General features: G+C 43.7%; 1 protein-coding gene across 7 annotated transcripts in view; it reads left to right on the top strand.

The window, feature by feature from the left end:
• Positions 1–15,000, top strand: part of LOC122249283 (uncharacterized) — a 715,555-nt gene that overhangs the window by 94,283 nt on the left and 606,272 nt on the right. Inside the window, exon 2 of one of the 7 annotated variants that reach the window (XM_086555596.1) lies at positions 10,454–10,587. The exons of the other annotated variants lie outside the window; for them this stretch is intronic. The gene's annotated coding sequence lies outside the window, so the exon portion shown is untranslated. The remainder of the gene's footprint in view (positions 1–10,453; positions 10,588–15,000) is intronic. 7 annotated transcript variants of the gene reach the window in all.

The raw sequence follows: 15,000 nt of genomic DNA, 5'->3' as shown, positions 1-15,000 counted from the left end.
CATCTCGACCCGCTTGTGCATGGTTTGGTGAAGAAATAAAAGCGGTTTCAAATTTATTGTGTTTTTTGAGATATTAATGTTGCCATCAATGTTCCGGTCATATGGCGATCCTTTTAGGTATTGATCATTCTTATTGTTGTTTTTTCATATTGAATATTTATTGTTTGTATTTTTTTCTGTATTGTTGTTATTGTTTCGTTTTTATAGTAATTTGAGTTTTTTTCATTATCATTTTTAGCGTTTGTTTTATGTGTTATTGATGTTACTGCTTATCCTATTGTTATGGTTACTCATGTTGGTAATGATGGCAATGATGATGATGATGATGATGATGATAAAGATATCACTGCTGCTGATGGCAATAATGGTAATATACTTCTATGATAAGCATAATGATATAATTAATGATTCAGGTGATCCTGATGACAATAGTATCGATAATACTATTGATGATGATAATAATGCTATTAATAATTATTCTAGCATTAATTTAATGCTGATGATAGTGATAGTGACGGCGACGATCACTGAAGGCGCAGGGAAGTAGATGGGGACAGCAGTTGATGGGCAGGCAGAATGCGAAAGGTGAAAGGTCAAAGGTCAGGCTGGTGGTGTTTTTAGTGGCGATGTGAAGGAGAGGCGGATACTTGGATTGTAAAGAAAACGGGATCGACGGACTTTCATCGAAGGTGCACACTAAATGAGAAAAGGTGGGGGAGGGGAAGGCGGGGAGGTGAGGGACGGGTGAGGAGGTGGTGGATTGGGTAGGTAACGGATGGAAGGCAGGGAAGAAAGGAGGGCGGTTGGGAGGGGGTAAAAGAATAGAGATGGAAAGAGGGGTGGATGATAGGGAGAGGGGAGAGAGAGAGAGAGAGAGAGAGAGAGAGAGAGAGAGAGAGAGAGAGAGAGAGAGAGAGAGAGAGAGAGAGAGAGAGAGAGAGAGAGAGAGAGACAGGGGGAGAGAGGAAGAGAGAGAGGGAGAGAGAGAGAGAGAGAGAGAGAGAGAGAGAGGAGGGGGGGGAGAGAGAGAGACAGGGGGAGAGAGAGAAAGAGAGAGAGAGAGAGAGAGAGAAAGAGAAAGAGAGAGAGAGACCCTACCGAGGATGACTCGCTCCCGCCGAGGCACTAAGAGGCCCTGGCAGCACTGTACAGTAGGTGATGTGCTATGGTTGTTGGCTTATTGGATTGAAATTCTGATTTCTTTTCCCCCTTTTCTATCCTCCCCTGTCATGGTTTATCTTTGTTTGTCCTCTCTCCTCCTTGCTTTGATATATTTCATCGCAAGTCACGATGTTAATATATTATAACGATGGGAGGGAAGGGGAAGCAAGGGGAGAGGAAAGGCATTCAAGAATATAGTTTTGAGAATATGGAGAAGAGAGAGACGGCGAGAGGCGGAATAGATTGCGAGGAAAGCAAATGCAGGAAGTGAGAGGGAGAGGGATAGGTGCAAGCAAGAGAATGATTTAGTCCGGTAAACGTAAACTTTGCAAAAATGGAGGAAGTGGAATAGGAGCGAGAAGTGACCTGAAGAAATGGCGGCGGGAGAGAGATGTAAGGAGGAAGAAGGTAATTGCTTTTGGAAACAGAAATGAATAAGGGAAGGTAGAGCGAAAGGGAGGGAGGGGAAGAGGAGAGGAAGGGAGAGGGAGAGGGAGAGGGGGAGAGAGAAGGAGAGGGAGAGGGGAAGAGAGAGAGAGGGAGGAAGAAGGAGAGGAGAGGAAGGGAGAGGGAGAGGGAGAGGGAGAGGAAGAGAGGAAGGAGAGGGAGAGGGGAAGAGAGAGGGAGAGGGAGAGGGGAAGAGAGAGGGAGAGGGAGAGGGGAAGAGAGAGGGAGAGGGAGAGGGAGAGAGGAAGAGAGAGGGAGAGGGAGTGTGAGTGAGTGAGTGAGAGAGGTGGGGAAGGGCAATGCGCATCACGGGGACACGTGTTGATGCATGGTTAGCTTACGGATAGTCTCCGTAACGACTACAAAAACGTATTATTTTCTGATACTGAAGTGTTTTCAATTTTCCATGTTTCCTCTTCGTTCCCGCTCTTCTTTCCTATTCTCTTTATTTTCCTTTCTTTTCCCCTTTCCTTTTGAAGAGGGGAGTGCGATGATTGAAAGAAGGGGAGAGCAAGAGGTTAGGGTAGAAAGGGGGGTGGGGGTGAAGGAGAGGGAGTTATAGGGACAAATAGATAAATAGATAGAAGCAGTCAGGTACATCAGACTGAAACAAGCCAGATAAACAAGAGAGAAATAGGCAAACGAATAAAGTGGTCCACACCGTCACCGACCAAAAACAGACCGAAGCTCACACGCGAGTGAATCTAGGTTATCCCACCCTCGCTTTCGCCTGCAGAAAATTTAACTGCAATCGGTCACTTTGTCGGTTGGTCGGTTGGTTGGTCGGTCGCTTTATCGGTGTAGCAATAGGTTTATAGCCCACCAACCCAAGGTGGTTTGTGCTTCGTGTATACTAGGCGACAAACCTGGAGAAAAGGGTGTCCATTGATCGTGAGTCGTCTTTTATAGGGGGGCTTTTGGTCCGCGGGAGAAGTAGAGGGGCTCTCTTCCTTTGTCTCTTACCTTTTTTTTTTATTTCTCTTTGTCTGCCTCTCTCTCTCTCTCTGTCTATCTCTATGCGTCTCTTGTCTCTTTCTCTCCCTCCCTTCCTCCCTCCCTCCCTCCCTCCGTCCCTCCCTCCGTCCCTCTTTCCATCCCTCTCTCCTCATCCCCCTTTCCCTCCTCCATTCTCATTCCCACCTCCCTTCCCCCCCCTCTTTAATTCTTACCATCATCAACAGCGACATCACTTCTTCGTTTCCTTTCCTCGCTTTTAGCTCCAAGTCCCTTTTGGAAACAAGGACAAGAAGAAAGGAATACAAACAAGAGAAAAAAAAGAAAGGTACCTTGCTATCGTTACCTGCCCACCCCCAGGTTGTATCCTTGCATCGCATTGATTACTGTTGTTCCAGATGAGGGATAGGAGGGGAGGAGGGAAGAGGGGAGAGGAGGGAGGAGGGTGGTGGGAATGTTTACATGAAGGAGGAGGAGGATGTTGGGGGACTCCTTGTTTGCGTTATGAGAGTGATTGTGACAATCGTTATTGTCTTGATCATTTCTCTCTCTCTCTCTCTCTCTCTCTCTCTCTCTCTCTCTCTCTCTCTCTCTCTCTCTCTCTCTCACACACACACACTCACACACTCACACACTCACACACACACACACACACACACACACACACACACACACACACACACACACACACACACACACACAAACACCACAACCACACACACACACACACAAACACACACACACACACACACACACACACACACACACACACACACACACACACACACACACACACACACACACACACACACACACACACACACACATACACACGCATACACTAGGCACACGCACAGAATGTGAAGGTATAGGTATAGATTTATACACGTTTACATTGCCATATACTACACACACATTGTTTTGTGTTTCCTGATTCCTATCAATTGCATCCTTAATATCTGCCCTTGCGTGCGTGTGTCCGTGCGTTTGTGCGTGCGTGTCCCAGCCCTGTTCCCCATCCTTAAGCAAGAGTTGTGTGTTCAAGATAATCAAGAAAGTCCAATTTTGACGTGATGAATGGCGATTAATGCAAAGCGCGGTCCTAATTAGTGTTCAACTTGATGATCACTCATCGATGATCGCTTGACGAATGGTGATGAGTTATGAGAGCGAAGGACGATGCCAATTAGCGTGGGAGTGAGGACACTGTGTGCGAAAGGGAGCGAGAGAGAGAAAAGGAGAGAGAAATGGAGCTTCAAAAGGAGAGAGAAAAACGTAACGGGTGATAGAAAGGGGAGGGCGTGAGAATGAATGGGGGGAGAGTGGAGGGGAGGGGGTAGATATGGAAGAGAAAGAAAATTAGAAAGAGAAAGAAGGAGAGGCAGATAAAGATCGAGAGGGGAGGGTTCTGCCTATTTCCTAATGGAAATATATAGAAAAAATATACATGCGTGTGCAAGTGGGGATTTTGCCCCTTTCTAGCCCCATCTCTCCTCTCCCATCTCCACAAGGACTTACACGCTTTCCACACATCCTTAGATGCGTTTCGAATCCTGCTGGTCGCATCCCATAGGATTCTCGATAGGATTTGGCCTCCCGTCTGATAGGATGGCTGAGTTTTCCTAATAAGGATTCTGCTGGTAGGCTGAGGCAACAGTATGGGTTCCGAGGTCGGAGGACAGGCAACCTCATTGCAGATGAGGGACTCTCTTAGATAAGCCGGAGTTGCCGTGGAGACAAAAGACATGAGGGTGGAGGGAGGGGACGGCGGTGATGCCTTTAATCAAGAAAAAGAGAGAAAGAGGCACGAGGTCTATTGGGTAGGGAGAGCGTGTTATGCTGACAGGATAAGCGAATGGGAGGCTTTTTATCCTAGAAATCCCCCTTGGGTGTGATCGCGCTACGAGAGGGTCGCTCTTTGGAACTGGTTCGGGCGTCTCCGCAAACCGCTTTTTTCGTTTTGTATGTTGCGTCATTTTTTTTCTAAGATGACTAACTTGTTCAATTATTTTGTTTGTCTGGTCGTGTGTTGCAAACAATTCAGTTTTTTTTCTTTTAGGTGTGTGTGTACCCCCTGCATACGTGTGCGTTTGCATACACTTTCTTTTGTTCTTTTTGAACATCTCATAATCAAACGATCTGTTGCGAAAGTACACACGTGCCTCAAAAGGATAAGGCCCCCTAAGCCGAAGGCGCGAGTATAAGTGGGGCGCACGTGAGCGGAGATGCGCCCCGCCCCGTCCGTCCGCCCGCCCGCCCGCCTCTGATGGCTGGCGCTGATGATGGCCCTGATTGACAGCGCGGTCACGTTCGTGCTGCGAGCCCTTCGGATCTGATTGCGCGCTCGTCGGCCAATCGCGGCGCGGGATCCTTCTCGTACACTTTTGGATTGGTGCGGTTGCGTGTGTGTGTGGTGCTTGCACGCACGTATTTCCATACTTCGAGCATCGCCATAATAATCATGACAACAGTCTCCCGGTCTGTGGCAAAACTATCTGGCAGTGGAAGGCAGCCGGAGGGCGGTACGGCAGATCTAGCAGGCCGCGTCGCTGTGGGACGACGAGCCTTTGGGGTAGCCTTGAGCGTGTCGAAGAGCGAAGGGCAAGGGCGTCAAGGGAATGCAAGTGAACTAACAACCGTGCCAACAAAGAGCCACTGTGTCCGAGGTGCAGCGCTACCTTGGAGGGCCGTCCCTCTCGCCCTCGCTCGATCTTGTTTTCGCGATTTTTCATCTTTTCGCCTCGAGAATCTTTTATTCGCATCCTTTTCCGTCTCTGTGTTTATATAAATAAATAAATATATATATAAATATATATATATAAATATAAATATATATATATATATATATATAATATATATATATATATATATACATATATATACATATTACATATATATACACACTGTATATATACATATATACATATATACATATACATATATACATTATATACATATATATATACATATATATAATATTCCATATATATGTATATATATTATATATATATATGTATATATATATATGTATATATATTATATATACATATATATACATATATATACATATATATATATATATATATATATATATATATATATATATATATATATACGTATATATATATACATCCATACACACACACACACACACACATATATATATATATATATAGATATAGATAGATAGATAGATAGATAGATAGATAGATTGATCAATAGATAGATATGCACGCATGTAAATATGTATTATATGTATAGGTTAGAGATGATGCTGATTTTTATTAAATTGATAGTACCTTTTCAACATGGCATAACAAAGGACAGGAAATGAATAGATTATGAAGTAAAAAGACCTGAAAATCTCTCAGATATTCGCAAGCGCACGTGCAATACGGCTTCAATCTCACTGAACGCGGCAGCTGAAAGTCATCGTGATTTTTTCATAGCTTCCCTCCTCCCTCCCTTCCCTTCCATCTCTTCGCTCCCCATTCCCAACCCTTCATTACCCTACCCTACCCTACCCTACCCTACCCTACCCTACCCTACCCTATGCTACCCTCCCATCACATCATATCAAATCATATCCTTTCGCATCCTACCGTATGTTATCCTACTCTACCCTACCTCACCCTAATGAGTTCCTGCTATTTCTTACCTTGCCTTACCCTACCCACCGCCTTCTTATCCCTCCTCTTCCGTCCCTTTCCCTCTCTTCCCTTACTTTCCTTACCCATTCCCTCTTTTCCCTCCCCATCACTTACTTTCTCTCTCATTCGCTTTCTTTTCCTCTCCATCCCTTCCTTTCCCTCTCCTTTCATCCCTTTTCCTCCCCTCTCCTCCATTTTCCTCCCTTTTTCTCCCCTTACCTTCCCTCCCTGTCCCTATCCTACCCCTTCCCTTATCCCTCCCCTCCCCTCCCCCCCTTCCGCCCCCGCCCCCCCTCCCCTCCCTCCTGCCAATGCTGACACGGAAGGTATGGTACCATACGGACGTCCCCGTGCATTATTGACTTCATATCGACTAACCCGGATGTACAGCATATTAGGTTTCTGACGTTGCTTCTTTTTTTTAACGAAGGTCTCCGTTCCCGATTTCGTTATCGGTGACCTCGCTCGCCCTTGGCCTCCGTCGTCGTCGGCGCTGTCGAAGATAAGAGCCAATCGGGGAAATGATGGCAGTTTTTTCTGCACGAACGGATCTCTGTTGAAGGCGCGTGTTGCAAGGGAGGCGAGGACGATGGAAGGGGAGGGGGGGGGGGTAGAGAGAGAGGTAGGAAAATAAAGTGGAATAGGGAAGCAGAAAGGGAGGAGGGTGAGAGGTTGTGGGAAGGAGGGTGGGAGGGTGAGGGAAGGAAGAAGGGAGAAGGAGAGTAGTTGGGGGAGGGTTGGAGCGGGAGGAAAGGAGGAAGGAGGAGGAGTGTGGGAGGGAGAGTGAAGGAAGAAAGAAGGGAGGGAAAGGAAAGGACAGTGAAATTGAAAAATAGAAATAGAGAATAGGTGTGGGAAGGAGAGAAGGAAAGACTAGTGAATGGAAGTGGAGAAAGAAAGAAAGAAAGAAAGAAAACGAAGAAGAAGGAGGGAGGGAGAGGGAGTAGGAAAATAAAATTGAAAAGTAGAGAGAGAAGAGGTAGAAAGGAAGGGAGAAGAAGTAGAAGGAGAGAGAAAGTGAAATAGAAAACATGGAGAGAGGGAGGGAGAGATAGCGAGAGAGAAAGATCGCTGGTGACAGATGGAGATAGCGGGAGCGATAGAGATTCTATTTGGGGACCATGATTTCCAAATCACGGGCCGCCCTCCCGAATTCCAAAACAACCCACCCTTGATTGATGTTATTCTAGGGGTTCACTCACTTCTCTCCCTCTCTTCCCTTCCCTTTCCCCTACCCTTTCCCCTCCCCTTTCCCCTCTCCCCCTTTCCCTCTCCTTTAAAGTGATACTAAAAACTACGGATACGAATGGAGATTTTTGTTATTTTTTCCATATTTAAGATTGTATTTTGACAACAGTAAATGTGCACACACATGTATACATATTCACATATATATATACACATACATATATACACACATATATACACATATATAAAAATATAAATACACCTAACACACACACACACACACACACACACACACACACACACACACACACACACACACACACACACACACACACACACACACACACACACACACACACACACACATATAATATTATATATATATATATATATTATATATCATTTATTTATATATATATATATATATATATGTATACATGTATATATACATATATATATATATATATATATATATATATATATTATATATATATATATGTATATATATATGTGTATATATATGTATATATTTATATAAATCATACATTGTATGTATATATATATAGTTATATAGTTATATATTTATTTATATGTATAAATTTATTTGTATTATACGTATAAATATATATATATATATATATATATATATATATATATATATATATATATATATATATATATGTATGTATGTATATATACATATATATATATTTATTTATTTATATATATATCTAAAAACAAGTGGTAAACATAGACTCGTTTTTTTCGGTCCAGATGTCGGCGATGGCGGCGACATCTTTTATTACCGGGTGAAGGAGTCGGTTTATGTATCTGGTTCATGCACGTTCGGGTCAGGCGGAGTTTATACTCTTTTGATGGGTCGGGGATAGCTTTTCATGTGCGAATTATCTGAAATCGCTCGTGTGTTCGACTGTGGGGGGGAGGAGGGTAGGATTGAGCTCAGATGTGGAGGGATGGGGTGTTTGTGTTTGTATTTTTTTTGTGTAATTCTGTGTGCGTGTGTGTGTGTGTGTGTGTTTGTGTGTGTGTGTGTGTGTGTGTGTGTGTGTGTGGTTGTCTGTGCGGTGCATTGGTATGTTTGTGAGTATGTATGTTTGTGTATGGACGTATCAGTTGTATGACTGTGATTGCTTGCGAACGTTTAATATGCATGGGTAGGTCGGATGCAATGTGTGTATGTACGTAAGAGTTGTTGTGCATGTGCCGTTGCTTTTGCGTTTGCATCTATGCATGATATGTATAATCGGATTTTAGGGCTAGTATTGGCCCTAAACTGTAGTTGGATGTGACATCCGATGGGTTTGCGTGTGCAAGCGTCAGGTGACCCCATCCCTCGCCAGGCCGCCCCTATCGATGGCGATGGGGCTCTTACTTAGGCCCTGGCATGCTCTGAAAAATACGACCATACACGCGAATAAAACACACGCACACACACACGCACACGCGCAAACACACACACGCCCACACGCAGAAAGAGAGAGAGAGAGAAAGAGAGAAAGAGAGAAAGAGAGAAAGAGAGAAAGAGAGATAGAGAGAGAGAGAGTGACAGAGAGAGATTTGATCATGGTAACTCATCACATTTAGAGAGACTAAATGACTTCAAGAGCCGTTTCAGTCAAGCCAACCATGACAAATAGTATCAGCAGCAATATCACAAAACAACAGCAACGAAACAACCCCTTTCACCAAAAAGCAACAAGGAAATACGGAGACCCCTCCAATCAGGACCTCCCCCGGAGACTCCGGAAGGCGTATGGGAGATGAGTGCAGCCGGAGATAAGCGTGAGTGATGAGGGAGTAGGGATGAGGCGGGGTGGCCTGCTCGACCTGCTCTGCGAATATCAAGTGTTGTTAAGTGGTTAGCTGGGCGAGCCGCAGTAACGATTCATGTTTGTACATGCGAGAATGATGTACTTTTATGCATATACAGGCGAAATTTTGTGTAAACGCATGCCTACATGCAAGCAGACGTACGTGTGACTTATTTGTGTGTACATGTAAATACATGCACGAACGAACAAGCAGAACACCCATTCATATGCAACAGCTACGTTTATTCTGGTATCCGCTCTAAAGCTTCTTTTTTTTCATTTTTTCTTTTATTTCTATTTGGTTAAGAATAACGGCCCATTCCGGCGATCTCTCGAGTGGGCGACGGCAGTGTCGAACCTCGTAAATCAATTAATTCGCATTCGTTGCATTATTTATCGTCGCTCACGCCGTGACGGAGCGCCGCTGGCACCGCACCGCAGCAGTTCGCCGGTCCAGTGGCAGAACGTTTTACGACTGTATTGTTACGTCTAGCGGGTGTCTGAACCGGCGTCGCGATTCACAAGCGAGTAGGATTCGTAGCGCCCAGACGGCCTGCGAAGTTGCAAGTGACTAGCCAAGGATCGAGTTGCAACATGGAGAGTGCATGCACGGTTGGCGGCGGAGCCTGTGTGCTTTTAGGTTGAATGACCGTTCTGTGGCCAAGGACAGGAGGGAGAAAGTTGTATTTTTTCTTCTTTTTTTCTTTCTACTAATTCCTATTTTGATGCACATGTGATATAAATGGGCTTAAGTGTGAGAGGCAAGCGGCAGATGTTCACTGTAACGGGGTTAGCATTTTGAATGGATGCTGTAACGGGGCTTTACAGTACGCGAACGGGCGAGATAGAAAGAAGGAAGGAAGGATATATATATATATATATATATATATATATATATATATATATATATATATATATATATATATATATACACACATACATACATACATACATACATACATACATATATACATACAAACATATATACACACACACACACACACATATATATATATATTAATTAATTAATGTATTTATTTATTTATGTGTGAGTGTGTGTAGAAAGAGATGGAGTAAGAGAGAAATAAACTTAGAGAGTTTCCGTAATATTGTATGAGGAATCTTTAAAAAGAAGAAAATCCATACATATACAAATGTGTTTTCGCTCGATAACAGTATTCAATGGCGATCCAATAAGCTGTTTTTTTTTTTCTTTTTCAGGTAAAGTGCGTGCTCAGGACATGTCGTAATCCACAGGGATCTGCAGCCGCGGCGTCTGGCGCTGAGGCCACTCGGCGCAGGCGACGCCGGCCTGGTCGAGGGACGAGGCGCCAATTAGCCAATTACCGCACAAGGTAACCCGCTATCAGTGGCTTTCGCTTTTTGGGCTCCTCCTCGGCTTCAGGGGAGGGGAGGACGGGGCTGTCGGGTCGTGTCGGGGGCGAGGGACGAGGGACGTGATCTGTCGGGGAGAATGGGTCTTGGTGGGAGGGAAGGATTTGAGGGATCCCCGGGAAGCGGGAAGGACGGCCAAAAAGGACAAGCCGTCAACTTTGTCAACATGAACGGCGCTGCATGTACAATGAGGGAGCGGACCCCAATACAACGACCTTCTCGACGCACACGCACAAAACTCACACGCTCATAAACACAAACACACACATACACACATACACATATACACACAGACACACACATATATACACACAGACAACACATACACACACACATACACACACACATGCACACACAAATATACAAAACAAACACACACACACACAAACACATATACACACACATGCCAACACACACACATACAAACACACACACACATGCAAACACACACACACAAACACACATACAAACACATACAAACACACACACACAAACTCAAACACACAAACTCACACACAAACACACATACAAACACACACACACACACAAACAGAAACACATATACACACATATACACACATGCCAACACACACACACACATGTAAACACACACACACATACAAACACACACACACAAACTCACACAAACTCACACATAAACTCACACATAAACACACACACACACACACACAGAGGAGAGGTAGGGTGGAAAGGGTGGGAGGGGCGCTCATGTGGGGATGTGTCCTTTACAGAGGGCCTATAGGGCGTATCCTACAAGGAGGAGGGAGGGGAGGGGTGTTCCGTTTCCTTGTTGAGGTCGGGTTTGGAGGGGGGAAGGGGTAGGGGTGAGGGGGGAGGGGGTAAGGGAGGACGTGTGTTGCTTCGAAGAGTAGTGGAGACATGTGGCAGTGTTTGTCTAAGCTTTATTTAGATTCGGACGTGATGAGGGCTAGGGCTGTTACTTCATTTTACTGGGAAGGCGTGTGTGTGTTTTCATGTTATAAGGATGTTTTTTTTTTTATATGCTTTTGGAAGGGTGGGGGGGAGGGGGAGGGGGAGTAGGAAGAGGGAGGGAAAGAGGAAGGGGGGGAGGGGAAGAGGGAGGGTTACGGGGAGGGGAAGAGGAAGGGGGGAGGGGATGGGAGGGGGAAGGGGGGTGAAAGAGAGAGAGAGAGAGAGAGAGAGAGAGAGAGAGAGAGAGAGAGAGAGAGAGAGAGAGAGAGAGAGAGAGAGAGAGAGAGAGAGAGAGAGTTTTTTCTATCGTTCTGTTTATGTCTTGAGAGGTTGATTAATACTGTTCTCCTCCTTTCTCAGTCTATCTACCTGTCTATCTATATTTTTATATTTATTTTCAATTATTCCTCCGTCATCCTCGCTATGCATGTACACCAATGTGTACGGCATGTGCGTGTGTGCGTGGCCGTAGAAGAGGAGAGTGTCTTGGGCTTCATCTCAAGTTAGGTCGAGGGAGTAAAGTCTGCTCAGTGCGAGTTGGGAAGGTGTTGCCATTAAGGGCGACGTTTGTCTATCACTCTCCCGTCCGCATGACTCGGCCGCCCAAGCCAAGGCCGGGAGAACGAGGAACGTTCTGGAACCCATCACGTTTTTTCTCTTATTTTGTTCCAATGGCTCCTATTTTGAAAGGTTGTAAGACTTGAGTTTAGCTATCTGTTTCTTTATATGTCTATCTGAATATCTATCTAGACATCTACGCGCACACGCTCACGTACGAACGCACGCATTGTCGGCACGTGCACACATATATTACACGTTTACATTACACACATCCAGTATATACATACAGTGCACACGCAGTGCACACTCTCATCACACACACACACTCTCTCTCTCTCTCTCTCTCTCTCTCTCTCTCTCTCTCTCTCTCTCTCTCTCTCTCTCTCTCTCTCTCTCTCTCTCTCTCTCTCTCTCTTTCTCAGTTACTTTTTTTTCGATATTATTCATTATTTAAATTAGTGTATCTTTAAGCGGCTTCCCGCTTTTACCGAAGTTCCAAACGCAACAGATTGAAGCAACTTTCGCATTAAACATGGCAGCTTCGGGGATCATGCTATGCAGGCCCTTTGGTGCGCAGCTTTGTATGCGCCGACAGGAAAAAAAATCCTTCTGTATTTAGGACTTTTTAACGCTGTACGTTTTGTTTTGGCTGCTATTTTTATGTATGTTTGCAAGTTAGAATGATTTTTTGTATTTGTATGTATGTTTCACTCTCTGTATGTATATATATATATATATATATATATATATATATATATATATATATATGTATACACACATTTATATATATATTTATCTATCTATCTATCTGTCTCTATTTGTGTATATATTTATGAATGTAGATAGGTAAATCATTGTAGATATTGGTGGTAGAATATAGAAATGGCAGTGAGCAAATGAATTTATTTATTTACTGATGCTGTACCCATGCCGCTGAGTCACCCGAGGAGACGAGGAGATTTAAGGAAAAGTGCATAGGGTGTAATTGCAGGGGATATCACAAGTGCGAAAGCAACTCTTTTTGCAAGCGTCTTCAAAGAACATGTTGTCGCCACATTGAGGTCTTTTGGACATTTCGGTGCCACCGAGTTCTGTCGAGGGAATGTTTCGTGGTGTCTGTCTGCGATCTGTATCTCGTTCTATCTCTTCAGCTATTTCTTTCTTTTTGTTTCTGTCTTATGTATTTACATGTATATATACACACATAAATTCACATGCATACACACACACACATAAATTCACATGCACACATACACACACACATAAATTCACATGTACACACACACACACACACACACACACACACACACACACACACACACACACACACACACATATATATATATATGTGTGTGTGTGTGTATGTATATGTACATTGTAAGGGTTCCGTGAGCACAAGGGAATCGGGTACCAGTGTAGAGGTTAACTTGTTGGAGAAGTAACAAGAAAATTATGGCAAAAGAACTCTAGCAGTAATGCCAGCAGTAACAATGTCAATAAAAGTGATATTCGCAATAACAAAGCAAAAATAGTTTTAAAAAAGGATAATCATAATAAAAGAGCAACGATAAGGTGAGCGTAAAAATCAAAGCAGTGCTAGGTGAGATCACTATAAATGATATCAGTGAAGCCATCCACTAAATTAAATACATACACAGCTGCCCCAGTTACGAACTGTGACAAGTAATATACAAGAAATAGGGCTCTTGGGTCACCTGGGCAGTGCAGGTTGTCTCTGAGGGAGATTGACCACACCAAAGTCGGGCTGATACTCTTTATTTTTTCATAATTGATTTTGGATATACATTTTGTATTTCATGTAATCAGATAATAATTAATAAATAATTTAAAAAGTTATGCCGAATAAAATATGTAAAGCTAAAACAACATGAAATGAAAAAAAAAAAAAAATGTAGTGACTAAAAAACTTTTAAGAAATAAAAGATAAACCAAAAAATATATAAATAGGATCGGGTGAAAGCAAGGGCAGCTAACGACCTGCATACGTAAAATATTAAAACAGAAAAGGTTGCAGTTGAAAGTAAAAGAACGCCACAAGACGTTTCAAAAGCGCAAAAAGGTAAACCTACTGTTGCCAACAAGTAAATAAGATTATATAAAAAATGGAATATTACAATAAAGATAAAGTGTAGAAGCAATACAATGATAAGACCTGATTACACCAACATATGAATTGAGATGAACTGTGACAGCCTCTACTTAAATGCGAAAAAAAACAAATACATAACACTAAGAAGCCAAATTAAAACAAAAACAATAAAGGAAATACCAAAAGGAAAGACACTTGTTATGAAGCCTGTAGAAAATATGAAGAAAAAAGGAAAGAGGATGTGGAAAGCTAGGGTGAGAAATGGAGGGAAGAGGTTCAAGTATGTGAAAATTAGGGAGTGAGGATGTGAGGAAAACGGGAGAGGATACGAAGAAAACGGGGGTGAGGATGCGTGGAACAGGGATAGGATTCTTGGAACTGGGTGAGGGTGCGTGGAACAGGGAGAGGATGCGTGGAACAGGGAGAGAATGGTTGGAACAGGGAGAGAATGGTTGGAACAGGGAGAGGATGCGTGGAACTGGGTGAGGGTGCGTGGAACAGGGAGAGGATGCGTGGAACAGGGTAAGGGTGTGTGGAACAGTGAGAGGATGCGTGGAACAGGGAGAGGATGCGTGGAACTGGGTGAGGGTGCGTGGAACAGGGAGAGGATGCGTGGAACAGGGAGAGAATGGTTGGAACAGGGAGAGAATGGTTGGAACAGGGAGAGGATGCGTGGAACAGGGAGAGGATGCGTGGAACAGGGAGAGGATTCGTGGAACAGGGAGAGGATGTATGGAACAGGGGAAAA

The sequence above is a fragment of the Penaeus japonicus genome, unplaced genomic scaffold (genome assembly GCF_977035675.1).
Source record: "Penaeus japonicus unplaced genomic scaffold, GWHDUDI00000001_assembly GWHDUDI00000031, whole genome shotgun sequence".
Classification (NCBI taxonomy): Eukaryota; Metazoa; Arthropoda; class Malacostraca; order Decapoda; family Penaeidae; genus Penaeus; species Penaeus japonicus.
This window is presented reverse-complemented; position numbering and strand designations above follow the sequence as displayed.